The sequence below is a fragment of the Hesperophylax consimilis genome, chromosome 14 (genome assembly GCF_061612785.1).
Source record: "Hesperophylax consimilis isolate HC1 chromosome 14, BYU_Hcon_1.0, whole genome shotgun sequence".
Taxonomy (NCBI): Eukaryota; Metazoa; Arthropoda; class Insecta; order Trichoptera; family Limnephilidae; genus Hesperophylax; species Hesperophylax consimilis.
Genome location: NC_142849.1, coordinates 34,732,641 through 34,745,972, shown reverse-complemented (window position 1 = coordinate 34,745,972; position 13,332 = coordinate 34,732,641). Strand labels below are relative to the sequence as shown.

Below are 13,332 nucleotides of genomic sequence, written 5' to 3'. Positions count from 1 at the left end.
TTTACAACGTTATCCGGCATTCGAAACGGCATTTTTTACAAACGAAAACGGATAAAGAAAGGGTTGTAATTCAATGTTTGGCTGTTGCCGCCTGTGTAACTCGATATTATCGTCCACTACGTTCGCCCATTCCGCAATATCTATTATAATTAATATCTTCATCTTCACTGTTCATATTAATTTGATACTAAATTAATATTAAAATTGGCAATACGCAATACGAAAAAGAATGCGTGAACCAAATAACGTTCGAAATTTCACTGTCATTTTTCACCCTGTTGACACTTTTTATAACTAACCCTTTTACTGAGCCAGAGGTTAATCCAGCTGTTTGGTTCCTTAAGCTTCATAGGAAAGTTGCTCGGGAAAATAATTGTGAATTTTATGAATGTTGAGCTTAAATTTCGGTTCTACAGTTGATCAGTAGGATTGGGTACAGCGGCCGTTAGTTACTCTGGCAAGAGCGTCGCCTAACTACGATCGGCTATGTTCGGGAATCGGAACCATTGGGATTCTAACGTGCGCGCGCACATTGTAATGTGTCTGTAAAGTTAGTATTGTAATGCGTCCATAAAAGCTTTGGAAAACAACAAGAACCCCAGTAATTATTGGATTATTGAAATCACTAGCCCTTCTTTATATTAAACACGGTTGCCATTTCAGAACGGGTCCCTACTTCGGTCCTTGAGCTCAACAGCTCGGCTGTGGATAGATTTGCCGGCCTATGTTTCCTCCCTCCTACATCATGGGTCTTTTCAAGATTCATGTTCTAGGTTCTATGTTCACTCCTCAAAAAGACCCTCCATACAGCATCCCAAATGCCAGATGAAATATGCCCTCAGAGAAATTGTTTTCCTCAAGGCCTCCAGTGTGAAGTCAATGTAAAAAAATTACTCAAATCTTAAACTTAAGAAATAGCAGATCTTTCCAAGTAAACTTGTAAACCGATTACGACTTTCTTAATGATCTCAATGCAATGTTTTATCTACGCTTATAACTAGACCTAAATTATATGATATGAATTCTCAAAACAATTATATACACACACACAAAAAAAACTTCTATGGTCGAGGGATAAGACTCGCAACTAGCAATCCGGGGGTCGCATGTTCAAATCCCGACTTGCGTAAGTAAATTTAATTTTATAAATTTATGATTCACAGTTAATTAATTTTAAAATAACATATATTATATTATTGGCGACACGTTCAAGGGTGGAAGATACTCTCAGTATCGTCCTGGTAAAGGACCACCATTCAGAATTGAAACTTTGCTTGAAATGGCTTAAGCCATGTTTGGTGATCATATCTGAATAGCAAGGAAATTTCCCACTTATTATTCTCTCCTCACTACCATCAGTCTCACAACAAACCGCCAACTGCGGATGCCATAGTACCACTGGCTTCAGACAGTTCGGATCCTTGTGATATGTTAACATTAGAAAAATAAAAAAAAATCTAAAAATATTTTTGTTTGTACTTGTATTTCTACTTCATTTTAATTAATTTGCTTATATATCTTAAAATTATTTAATTATTCTATCAATATGTAAAACTATATATGGGATGTGTGGGATTGCAATATCCTCCCATCCTGGGATAAAAAAATATATTTTTAAATAGCTGAAGTAAAATTAATAACAAAACATTAAAATGTCGATAAAAATGCTTAAACTGAAAAAAATATATTTAATCATTTTATAAGCAAATAAATAAACTAAAAATTTAAGAGACCCTTTAAGGTGGTCTTTAGCACTACGTCAAAATTACCTAAATGTGTATGTATAAAAAAAATGACATCTCCATTCCAAAGACATTCACAAATTTCAACGCGCAAATCTAAAATTTTCAGAGAAATTTGATTTTCTAATCCCGAAACAATATTGTTTTACGAACTTACAATATCATGGTTGCCATCATTATATTATTATTATCATGGAATAAAAACAGGATTTTTACCCAATAAATGAAGATCTTTATCAGTTTTTTTTTCTTACGGAATAGTGAAAAACTAGAGTTAATAAATAAAAATAACGATGATTATGCACCATTATCAGGTTGTACAAACTCGACAGTCAGCAAATTATCAATAGTGGGTGGTTTAAGCTTCATAATAGTCGATTTAGACAATCTGTAATACTTCCCATCAGGTCCAATCTTGAAAGTTGGGGCCGGGTGCGTGTGGACCCCGTTAATCATCTTGGCGGCCCCTTCGACTACCTGCAGGCTCGCCTTGCACTTGTTGGCCGTCGAGGTGCTGCATTTCCAGTAATCGTTCTTGCTTGACTTCTTGTAGAAAGGGTAACGGTTCACCATGAGTAATATTTTGTCAGTGTGACTTTTTATGTAATATGCCGCAGTCTGGTTACCTGATAAAAACAAATGTTGAAAAAACACAGTTAGTATTTTATAACAAACAGGCGAACCAACGTCATGAATAACAGAGACAGAACGAAAGAGGGACATGTAGGCATACTATAGACATACAAAACAATAGACCTGCCCAAGAGGGAAAAGGGAAGAAACCAATTTGCGAGGAGCAGGTAGGTGGCGTGACTGTCTCCCCTTTAAGTGATTTGTCAATAAATGAATCTGACAGTATACATACAACTCGCATTGTCCTATGTTTTGAAAATAAAATCTGCTTACAAACAAGTAGTATTTTTAAATGAAGCGCAAATTGCTGGCTGCCTAAAAGCCTTAACAACAAATGGGCTTATTTCCAAAATCGAAAATTTTGTTACACTAGTTAGTTAGACACTTTTTTGTTGTTTCTTTTTTCTAAAAACTTACCAGTTAGACACTTGTTCACATTCAAACTTAAGTATCTACCAGCATTATATTTCAATTTTCAAGTTCGTTATCACAGTTAAATTAATTCTCAAGTTTGATTTTTTTAAGCCCGCCAAAACGACAGCAATCTGAGCGGCAAAAGGCGTGGGGCGCGTGGCGTCATCTGTGCTCTGAAAGATACCCTTCACTAGTCAGCATTTTGTAAGAATATATTTTTTTATTCTTCAACTAGAAACACAAAGTCAGTACTACCTTTTATTGTGGTAATACTACGGACCAGGGAGCATTTCAATATACCACTACACAGCTTTCTAAACTTGGGAAATATGTATTCGCATATAGATGTATGGAATACGTCACTGATACAATATAAACATGAAATAATCAAATCATTTATCCATGATACAAGTCCGCACTAAATTAGTTCTTTGTTAAATTTATCAAACTACTTGACAAATTGACTAAACATATCTCTACCTAAATCTTAGAAATTAAATGTATGATTCATAGAAGTATTATAAACCACCATAATTTGTAGTATTATTTATTAATAAAAAATAAATAAAAAAATTCCATCATTACAAATTAACTTATACAGGGTGTATCGGCACGTACCCGACAAACTTTAACCAGCTTTTCCTTGGCACGTTTGGAGTAAAAAATGTTATGGGCACTTTGCTGTCCGGTAACATTTTTTTTCAATTAAAAACAAAAAATGATGAAAAAATCCACACTCCGTCACTGTCATTGGCATTGTTTCTCGTGTTCAACAGCTGTTATTAGCAAGTGTGTCATAAAGCGTGTTCGCTCTTTCATACACACTAAATGAAATAAATTAACATTTACACGTAATAAAAATAAAATATCCTTTGTATACACACTAAACGGCACACACATCAATGAAGTAAATACAGCGCCCTTGAGGTGATTTTTCACAAAAACGGCGCTCTACAAATTATCCAATTATTATTATTATTATTATCAGGGACCTTGGGGTAACACTGGATGTTAAATTAAACTTTATCCAACACATTGATGACATCATTAAGAAAGCCAATAAAATGCTGGGATTTATAATTCGAATAGCAAAACCCTTCCACAACATAAACACTCTATATTCCCTTTACACCTCATATATTCGCCCGCACCTGGAACACTGTACACCGCTCTGGACTCCTTTATACCAAGCCCATATCGAAAGAATAGAAAGAATTAAAAAAAAAATTTAAACACATAAATTATAAAGTTAACTTACACTTCTCAAATTATACCGAATCCATTAAATTTCATAATTTTAACTCCCTCCAAACACGACGTCTAATTTTTGATCAAATCTTATTATTTAAATTCCTAAATAATTGTCTGGACTCACCAGAACTTACCAATTTAATAAATGTTCATATTCCGTCTAGATCAACCCGACAATCTGATTTATTTTATCTACCCTTGTGTAGAAGAAACATTCGAAAAAATTCCCCAATTCCTCGTATATGTGCACAATATAATACACAATTTTACAGCATTGACATTTTTGGTAATCACCTAAAGAAATATCGATATGAAGTAATGCGTACGATCGATTATTAATATGAGAGTGTGGAATGTATCGGCAGCATCTCCTATCCTCTTCCTCTCCCCTTCCTTTAACACCAATTTAATTTTAAGATACTAAAACTTCATTTCTAATGCACTTTAACATAAGAAACTTCTGTGGCTTGACTTCAGTTAACTTGTATATTTATATCTATCATTGTATATTATATAAAAGCTGTTTGTTTCTTACAAAATAAATAAATAATAAAAGCTAAAAATGAGACGAATGGTGCCATGCCATTTCGTTGTGATCGTAAAAGCGCGCTAATGTAGGTACGTACGTATATTATTCAACGAAACTCGTATAAAATATTGCCAGGTGGGTTTTCAAACTTCGACAAAGGATAAAACAGTGGTGACATGTGGTGAAAATATGAATGGTAAATTTTTTATTAAAAAAAATGTTACCGGACAGCAAAGTGCCGATAACATTTTTTACTCCAAATGTGCTAAGGAATAGCTGGTTAAAGTTTGTCGGGTACGTGCCGATACACCCTGTATAAAATATTAAAATCCAAATCGGACAGTTTTGAACTCCTGCAACTAGCTAATTCCCCGGTACAACGGTTTTGTACTATGCGAAACCAATACCGAACCAATACCGTAACAATAATTTTGTGGTTCTCTGATCACGGTACTTTAAATTTTTGTTGCTTTTATTTTTAATTCATGTATGTATGTATATTTCTTTCTCATGTTAAATTTTACTGCCTTTATGTATATATATATCGATTAATGCAACGGCATTTATGCCAGTTTTCCAAAATATCAAATTGACAAACTTCAATCAGTGTTTAATGCAGCAGCACGGCTCATAACCGGGGTTTCAAAATATTCGCACATTTCAGAACACCTTCGTAACCTTCACTGGCTCAAGTGCCCTGAAAGAATCCAGTACAAACTGTGCTGGATGGTGTTTAAATCCATCAATGAAATGGCCCCATCCTGCATCTCTGAACTATGCGTCCCATAAAACACTGGTCTGAGGCAGTCAACTCTTAGATCAGCAACATCATCAGCTGTAGGCAGACTGATGAAACCTAAGCGCAAGCCAAATACTAAGTTTGGTGATCGCGCTTTCGGAGTATCTGGGCCGAAGGCTTGGAATAAACTCCGGAACTAAGATCCATAACAAGTCCAACAGAATTCAGGTCTAAACTAAAAACTTACCTTTTTAAGCTGTCGTACCCTTAAATTAAATATACCATTCGTAAGAGAAAGTCCAGTTATATTCAATTTTCCAATAGTATTAATTTCCAATAGTTCCAATTAGCATTATCCAAACAATTGGATAATGCTAATTAAGTGTTAATCTCAAGTGACTTACCAGGTAAGTATTGTACTGTATATTATCTCCATAAATAGTTAAGTAATAACATAGATCACTGTAGAAATGTATTATAAGTTTGTACAGCGCCCTTGAGGTGATTTTGCACAAAAACGGCGCTATACAAGTCATCCAATTATTATTATTATATATAAAAGCCTTCTGGGCGTAAAATTTGTTTGTCAGAATGGTATTATCGACATACCTTAGTAGCTGAAAAAACCTACAAGCCGCGGTAGTACGACGCGTAGTCGCCAGCCGGGCCAGCCAATCATTTCCTTTGCGTAAATTTGAAAGGCTCTCCTACTAATACATTTTTACAAACACATTAATTTCGGGATCTAGATAATTTTAGTCGCAGTCTCGCTTGGCGTTCTGTCATTTTAGTCGCATTATCTCTTAGTGGCTTCAACTTTACCGCTTTTTAACAAAACCTCCCAAAATTTCAGAATCTATCGCCGTTCCAAGAAGTTTCAAAAACATTCAAACCCTGCGCCGAAAAGTCTCACAAAGAACTGCGCTGCAAACCGTTATTTATGTTCTTATTTCAATAAGCACTCTTCGGCAGTCAACGTACGACTGATGTCGTAGTTTATTCAGAGCATTCTCGAACCCTTCTGGTGCCAAAAGATGGTCACGTGGTTCTCCCCCAGCTCGTCGAAACGATACCCAGATTTTACGGTAGGGCATGTCTACTCTTTTGTAATGCCTATGAGACATACCTATAAGAGTATGAAAGGTTTTCCAATTTCTCGTCATCATCTGTAATACGATATTGTGTTAATTACAGTATATTTATTATTATTTCGCGATCCCATTATCACCCCCAAATTTATAAGAGGCCATACAGTGAGGTGCAAATGATTTCTGACTTTTATGGAAACAGTATAATATTTATAATTTTAAGGCAACGTTTATTCTTTGTTATTTATATAGTTTTGGCATTGGTAAACTTAAGAATGACAGATTTTTCATTTTATCGACAAGAAATCAAAGTTCAATATTTGCTGAAATCAGCTTCCTTTCTGCGGTGTAATATTTTTTTGCTGGAACTTTTCTTCGCTATCGTCCATAAACTTTCAACGGGATTGAGATCGGAAGAGTTGCGGCTATCTAGAAAACACTTATTTGGATTGATTCAAAGAATGTTGTTTGTCAAAAAATTTTTGCTGTGAAGACTGGGTGAAACAAAAAAATCTTTGAATACATTTTTAATATAAATTTATTACAAACAGTTATTTTTTCTCTTGACAATGCTTTAACTTTGGTATGTCAGAGTTAAAAGGCTGTAGCCGGCTGACAGTATTTTCAAAATAATAGATAATTTTATTAATTGTCCCGTATTACGGGATAATATGTTTTATATTTTGTAATGTATTCCTATGTAGTTTCCTCAGGGTAGCTACTTATATTCAGAGAAATGTTTTTTCTCTCTAATGTTATACTGAAGACACACGAAAATACTCTTGGTTTTATTATAATAAGCGTTCTTTACAATAAAAATAGGTCATATAAGACTTTCCTGTAAATAAATTAGGAATTATGACATTGACGTGGAATTTCGCGAAGCCTTTTTTCATAGATAAAATAAAAATATTTGCAAGTCACGAAACGACAAGCTTGAATAATTTTAAGAAAGATGATTTCCTTGTAAACCGATAAAAAAATTGTATGCTAGGAGCATTTTTAAAGGTTTTAAATACCATATATATGGGGCGAACTACAACCAAATCCACGGGGGATATTTTGGCACGCTAGGGATTAATTTACGCGTTCTAATGCGTAGAATTCACTCACGGATCCGTCCGCGCGTTCCTGCGGCGAACAGATCAGCTCACCGAGCACGACCTCATTCTCAGCCTGTTGTCCTGTCCATGTCCTGTGGGAATTCAGTACTTGAGTACCTTATACACACTCATTTTGAAATCTAGGAATTTTGTAAAAAAAACTAATATTTGAAAATTTCTCTAGATTTTTTCTTTTTCCAAGTTCTTTCCCTAGTTGTAGGGAAATTTCCCTAGACATATAAACACTGCTGACAGCTCGCATGTCCGAATGCGTATTATGAATACAAAAATATGCTTTGAATTAAAAAATAAAAATGAAAATTTTAGATAGTTTAAAAATATAAGCGTAGACTACTAAACAATTTTTTTTAAATAAACGTTATGTTAACACATGTAAGAAACATATTTTTTAATACTATTTTATAACTAAGATATTTTGAGACAGTTTCACTTGATAACCTTTTTTCATTCTGATAAAATCATAAAATAAATAAAAAGTGTTTCTCGACTCCGCTAGACCAAGTGATTTTTATGCCTGTTACCTATATTCATGGTGATATAAGGCACACTAAGAATACACACATCATTGGCTTAAGTTAGGCTACATAATGTAGTTACGTACTAAAAAATATTTTTTGTTTCCGAAATTTCCAGTCAATAATTGCATTCCTAGTTCTTCCTCGTACCATTACTTAAATTTAGCTAATGTAAAAAATATAGCGATGTATTGACTCAGCTTAAGCAACTGGATTAAAGTAATAGCGGTGGTCTTGATAATGTTCCACCTGCTTTCTTAAAGAATTGTGCCACTACTCTTGTATATCCACCACATTTTCTTTTTAACCAGTCATTACAAACAGGATACTTTCCTGAAAAATGGAAATACAGTTTCCTCACCAGGATATTTAAAAAAGGAGATAAAAATGAGGTGAGCAATTATATACCGATCTGCCCTATCTCAATTATTTCTAAATTGTTTTAGAAACTTCTTTTAAATAAAATCATTCACTGTATCAAGCCAGTAATTTCACCTAAACAACACAGTTTTACTTCAGAAAACTCCATTTTGTCTAATTTTTTAATTACCAAAACTTTATATCCGAATTCGTGTCTAAGTAGTTACAAGATGATTGGGTCTCTACCGATTTCATCATAGCATTCGACAGAATTAATCATGATTCATTGTTATAAAAGCTTCATAAATTTGGAATAGCAAGGTATTTATTTATACATGTGGTTTAACAGTTATTTAAGTTAACATCCAATTGGATGTTAAAATTGATGGCATTAAAGTGGTGTTCCCCAAGGGTCCTATTTGGGACCAATTTCATTTGTGCTATTTTTGTTCACTCTATTTTCAACGATGTCTATGTTTTAATGTTAGCGGACGATATGAAGATATACAAAGCTAAAAGAAATATTAATGACTGTGAAACATTGCCGAATAATAAAGATTTGTTTAGTGTCACGAGAACAATATATTTCTAAATGTAAGCAAATGTTTAGTTATGAGATTTCATAGAATAAAAAATCCACTAATGATAAAGTGCTAACAACTGTAACCGAGGTAAATAATTTGGGTGTATACTTTAATCGTTGTCTTGGTTTAAAATTTTCAAACCATAAAAAAATTTACGAGTCGTCAAGTTAAGCAATTCATTCACTTACGATAGAAATAATTCAAAATAACTTACTAAAAGATTTATTTACTACGAAATGGGTATTACAAGGGAATGTGTCAATTATGATTATCTTCAGTCTCTACTAACAATTATTAAAATGATCCGAACGTAGAATAGTTGATGACTTAACTTGTTTACATAAATTTAATAATTGATAACCCTGAAGTATTGTACATTATTTCTTAAAATTAAAAAAAAAAAAAAAACCACTAAATATAAAAAGGTCTCAGAAGAATTTATACCGGAAACAGAACAACACAACTAATTCGACTTATTTTTATTTTTTTATTGTACCTACTCTTAATACTCTTAATACTCTAATCTAATACTTTTCACATTGAATTGTAGAGAATTTTGGATTTGTCATGTTACGCTCATTTGGATATTCTTAGTGTTAAAAAAACTAAACATATAAAAGCCCAGCTGAGCCTGAAAATATAAATAATAAACTTTATAACTACGATTTTTTTCGTGGTGTCAATTTTCGTCTCTGATTATGATTGGTGATTGATGATTGCTTAAGCAACTTTAGTTGCAATTTAATAATTACAATGTAATTATTTATTTTATTTAATAATTACAAGAGAGCGATTCTCCAGAAGTAGGAACTATGAATGCATGAAATTAATGTAGTTCAATAAATTTTCATACATTATCATTGTAAGTCACGTTGGTTCGCAAATGACTTAATACTTTTGATGTGATTCCAAGAGAACCGAAATATTAAAAAAAAAACATTACGTTAAAAAATAAACATCTACCTTTCCCCAATCTTGGAAACTAACTAAGGAAAGGCCAATAAACAAGTCGAGTTGACCCCACAAGGGACCTCGAGACATATTTCAATCCAAATTTACAATTTCAGATCATATAATGCAGTTTATAACAATATATGGTAATAATCGTTTTACAAATTTCTTGGGTTTGTGATAAGAAAAAGCTTTATCAATAAAAATAATACCGATGATTGTGAATTATATAGTATTTTCGGGTTGCACAAAGTCGGCCTTCAGCGTGGTATCAGCAGTAAGTGTTTTAAGCTTCAAAATGCCCTTCTTAGTCAATCTGTAATATTTTCCATCAGCCCCGATCTTGAAAGACGGGGCCGGGTGCGTGTGGACCCCGTTGATCATCTTGGCGGCCCCTTCGACTACCTCCAAACTCGCCTTGCACTTGTTGATTGCCGAGGTGCTGCATTTCCAGTACGGGTCCTTGGTTGACCGCTTGTAGAAAGGGTAACGGTTCACCATGAGTAATGTTTTGTCGGTGTGACTTTTTATGTAATACGCCCCTTTCTCTTCACCTGATAAAAAAACAAAAATACACAGTTCATATAATAATTATTATTATATTTTTTAAAGATAGACAAATAATCCAGAGTTACGAATAACCTGACAATATTTGAAAATCTCCAACTACTATCACAGTAAGCGGAAAATGTTGCTTGTATCGTGATGGAGTACTTAGCCAGCTGAGGAATTGAACTCAAACCGACGCCTAGATGGGACCCAGGCGCGATGCCAACTCAGCCACTGACCGGTCATTTAACTTATGTAACAGATGTGCATGTTTTGAATGAGAGAAAGAATGAAAGAGGAACAACATTGTAGGCATAAATTTAAGAGCATTCTAGGTTGTCCAGTCTCTTCGTCGTCAACTGTAATACGATATTGCGTTAATTACAGATTATGGACTATTATTCCACCATCCCAATATCACAGTAAAATATTAAATATTAACGACTATCACATAAAAGACAGACATTTCTGACTTTTATTGATATAAAATCATATGTAGTTATTTTAAATAATTTTAATTAAAAGTTGTACATGCATACACATATTTATAAGAAAACCTTTAAATGCCTCTCTGTTACATTTTATTTAGTTTTGGCTCTTATAAACTCATCTCATCGTTCAATAATTTGCTTCTTCTTCTTTCGTATGGTGGGGGGTCAGAGGGGGAGATGTAGGTCTGCGAGTCAGTCTAGGACCTCAGGCGTCGCCATGTGGACCTCATCAATCCCGCCGGGGAATGAATGAGGCGGGCATTCGTTGACCACATGTTTGGTGGTCTGCACCGCACCACATTCACACATCGCCGACTCTTTAAGGCCCCATCTGTGCATCATGTGGGCACAGCGGCTATGGGAGCACCTTAACCTATTGATGGCGGACCAGGTTACCAGGTCCAGGTTGCTGAAATCAAGTTTCCTTTTGCGCTGCAATCCCTTTTTATGAAACTTTTCTTCGCTGTCGTCCACAAACTTTCAATGGGATCGAGGTCGGGAGAGTTCCCTGGCCATTTAAAAACATTTATTTGTATGGATTCAAAGAAGGTTTGCATTTTGTTTGATGTTTGTTAAGACTTAGTGAAATAAAAGATCCCTGAATATATCTTTGATATTCATTTATTACATGCAGTTTTCTTTTCTCCTTTGACAATGCTTTAATTTAGGTGCATACATTTGAAATCATTACCATTTTCAGTCATTTTGGTTCGCTTGATTACTTAGCATTTGATGTATCCATAAGACACAAAGGATATACCAAGGCAGTATACCAAAGGCCAAGCGCATTCTTTAGTTTGACAAGCTATGCCCATGGAATTATCTCAATCTTGTGGTAATTGGTGCAGGAGACGAGAGATGATCTCGCTCCTCTCAGGCTCGCTTCTGTTGGCAATGGACTTGTGCGTGGACTCAAAGTGCCTTTTTACGGAGGAGGTTCTGCAAACCACTGTCTTAGAGCAGATAAGGCAGCAGGTAGTCTTGTCGTCGTTTTTGATAAAGCCGTACTTGGTCCATGTTGGCTGAAAGCTGCGACTGTAGAGTCGCCTCTCCGACGAATTTTTCCCAGATCTTGAGCGACCTGCAGTAAAAGGGCACGTGCTAAATAAAAACAATAGAATAAAAATAAAGTATATAATGATACCTTGAGTTTTGTTGTGGTTTTAATTACTTCTGAAGAAGCAGAAATATGAAACGACCACGAATATAATAAAAATAAAGTATAATGATACCATGAGTTTTGTTGTGGTTGTAATTTGTAATTACTTCTGAAGAAGCAGAAATATGACACGACCTTTCAGATGTGCCGGAATCAGAAACGGAATTTGCATCATATATTAGTCAAATAAACTCTAATTTATTGACGATCAGATTGTACGAAAACAACCACAACCCACACGGAGAAAAATTAGTAATGTTAATTTATTAAAATCGAGTTAAACACGGAATGCAGGCCGTCTCCTATTAAACTTTTAGTAAATTCCTAATATAACGGAACACGTGTTCATGCACCTGCATTTGTTCTGATACAATGACGCGAATGCGTCAAAATGCGAAAATATTAGGATGTTTATGAACACGTGTCCGGCATCGCAATTTCACATTCGTATTTCACTTATTTTTATGAGGAAACATATCAATTAATTATTTAAATGCCTGCTCCCGTTTTTAACCGTATTACGAATAATTACGAGATTCTTAACAAATTAGCAATATTTTATATCAGTTTTCTAAATCAATTTCTGATTCAATTTTAATTTATCCTTGTATATAGTTATGTTACAAGGACGATCAAATGTCCTGGCCAGGATTGATGATTTTAGTCATTGAAGAAAAGTCAGGTTTCTAAAAATTCAAAATTTTTTTTTTTTTTTTCAAAAGAAAGACAAACATTCCCGGGTTACGAATAACCCAACAATGTTTGAAAATCTCCTACTACCACCACAGAAAGCCGAAAATGTTGCTTGTGTTGTGATGGAGGACTTAGCCAGCCGAGGAATCGAACACGCGACGCTCGGGTGAGACCCAAGCGCTATGCCCACTCAACCACTGACTACTCAATGATAAATACTTACTCAATGAAGCCAATTCCATGTCTTCTTCTATGAAAAGAGTTTTCGTTGAGAAATGCTGAATGAAGTTTATTTTGTGAGAAAAAGTGGTAGTTGGTTTGTAAAAGTATATTACATTTGCACAGCATTTGGTATTATAATAATCGTATTACTAAAAATACATAAATATAACATTGTAAGTACCTAGCCCGCCAAATATTAGAGATCGTATAGTTCTTACATGTATATATGTCATACGACACAGTATGTATGTATATAATAACATATACATTATTTACAGATTAACCTGA

At 34.3% G+C, this 13,332-nt stretch overlaps 1 protein-coding gene across 46 annotated transcripts in view; it reads left to right on the top strand.

Annotated features, from left to right (window-relative positions):
- Positions 1 to 13,332, top strand: part of LOC149418217 (uncharacterized) — a 598,424-nt gene that overhangs the window by 345,628 nt on the left and 239,464 nt on the right. The window lies entirely within an intron of this gene.